This window comes from Triticum aestivum, chromosome 6A, assembly GCF_018294505.1.
Source record: "Triticum aestivum cultivar Chinese Spring chromosome 6A, IWGSC CS RefSeq v2.1, whole genome shotgun sequence".
NCBI lineage: Eukaryota > Viridiplantae > Streptophyta > Magnoliopsida > Poales > Poaceae > Triticum > Triticum aestivum.
The window spans coordinates 488,368,818-488,370,936 of record NC_057809.1 but is presented as its reverse complement, the minus strand read 5'-3'; positions in this window follow the sequence as shown (position 1 = coordinate 488,370,936).

Here is a 2,119-nt window from a genome sequence, read left to right as displayed (position 1 = left end):
CTCCGCCAGACCTCCTCGCTCGCTGCACCGCCGCTCCGGCCGCCGGCCGCGCCCGGCCCCGCCGTCCTCCTCCGACCCCTCCAACTCCGGCCGCCATCGTCCTCAACGCCGGCCAACCTCGGAATCCGTGCCGGTGAACAGTGATCTGGATCCAGATGTGGTATATCGGTTGACTTTTCCCTCCAAACCCTAATTTTTTTATGCCTACTTTGACCGGCCGTATCTCCGCATCCGTAGCTCCGTTTTGGACATATAATATATCAAAATGTTCGTCTAGACGAGTATATCATTTCATTCCATTGCATCATTTTCATTTGAGCTCATCTTGATGCCGAAAATGCTGTTGGAAGGAGGCTTCGTGAGTTAATTGTCAGATCTGGTAGTTCATCTTAGACTTTTGTCATTTTTGCCATGATTATTGTGTGCATGCTATGCCTATGAGTCCTTCATATGTTTTGTTAAGGATTTTGTCTTCTTTCCAGAGGTGCAACCCATGCATTTTTAGGATGTGTGTGGTGACTTGTGCAAGTTTGCAAAGTGAGGCACCCGGTAAATCTGTTTTCAGAGACTTAGTAGTTTTCACCAACTCTGGGATTATTTAGTTCATGATGCCATATGTTCAGCTTATTTCCTAGTGATCCGTGCCTCTTTTGAGGATGATCAGTAAAGGAGTTTTGTTAATCATGTTATGCTCTATCCATCCATGTCTTTGTTTGCAATTATGGAGCACCCTAGCTTGAGCCAATCGAGCTCTACTTTTGCTTCGTTGTGAATCTGGGCAGATCGTCAACTCGTTTGCGATTTTGCCGATGTTATTGTAGTTGATCCGTGCATGCTATGCCATTGTTCTTGCCATGTCTAGCTTGTATTTTGTGCCTTCTTTATGGAAGTATGCTTGCCTTGCCATGACTTGCACCGTAGTGAGTGCATCGAGCTCGTTTACATGCCTTCGTGAGTTATATTTCAGCATGTCTCAGTTTTCACTAAGTCTGAAAACTGATTATGTTTTTGCTATGTTCGTGTGCCCGTTAGTATATTTTGTGATCCCTTTTGACCCCAGGTCACTTGGGGACTTTTGTTAAGCTTGTTGAGTAGCTCCATGCCATGTTCTTACTTGTCTTAATCAGGTCATGTATCATGTTGTTTTGCTGCTCCGAAGAGGGCTTCGTGATCTGAAATTTCAGACAAGTGTTAATTTCACTAAGTCTGGAATCTGTTTTGCATTTGCGTTTTTGCCATGCTTGTTTGAACCTCATAATGGATGATTTGGCCGTGGCTCAGTGCTAGTCTTTTGTTAAGTATCTTGTGTGCATCCCTGCCATGTATTTTGTTGTCATGTTTGGTGGCTGTAGCATGTTCATTTCATTGCATTTAGATGCCTACTTGCTGTAAATCACAGACCGGTGTCATTCTTAAAACGCTTGCATCGTGTTGATTGAGTTTGCACGTGGTTGATTGTATCCTTGTTGCTTGTTTGTCTTGTTGGGTAGAGCCGGGAGACAAGTTCGCTAACGAGAAGCCCGTTGAGTTTGCTTTTGAGGATCCAGTCAACTCTGACAACTGTGCAGGCAAGATGATCATACCCTCGAAATCACTACTATCTTTGCTATGCTAGTTTGCTCGCTCTCGCTATGCCAATGCTACGATGCCTAACTTTTGCTTGTCAGCCTCCCAATTGCCATGTCGAACCTCTATCCCACCATTGTCCTAGCAAACCGTTGATTGGCTATGTTACCGCTTTGCTCAGCCCCTCTTATAGCGTTGCTAGTTGCAGGTGAAGATTGGAGGTCGTTCTTTGTTGGAACATTTATTTACTTATTGGGATATCATTATATTGCTATGTTATCTTAATGCATCTATATACCTGGTAAAGGGTGGAAGGCTCGGCCTCTCGCCTAGTGTTTTGTTCCACTCTTGCCGCCCTAGTTTCCGTCATATCGGTGTTATGTTCCCGGATTTTGCGTTCCTTACGCGGTTGGGTTATAATGGGAACCCCTTGATATTTCGCCTTGATTAAAGCTTTTCCAGCAATGCCCAACCTTGGTTTTACCATTTGCCACCTAGCCTTTTCTTTCCCTTGGGTTCTGCAGACTCAAGGGTCATCTTATTTTACCCCCCC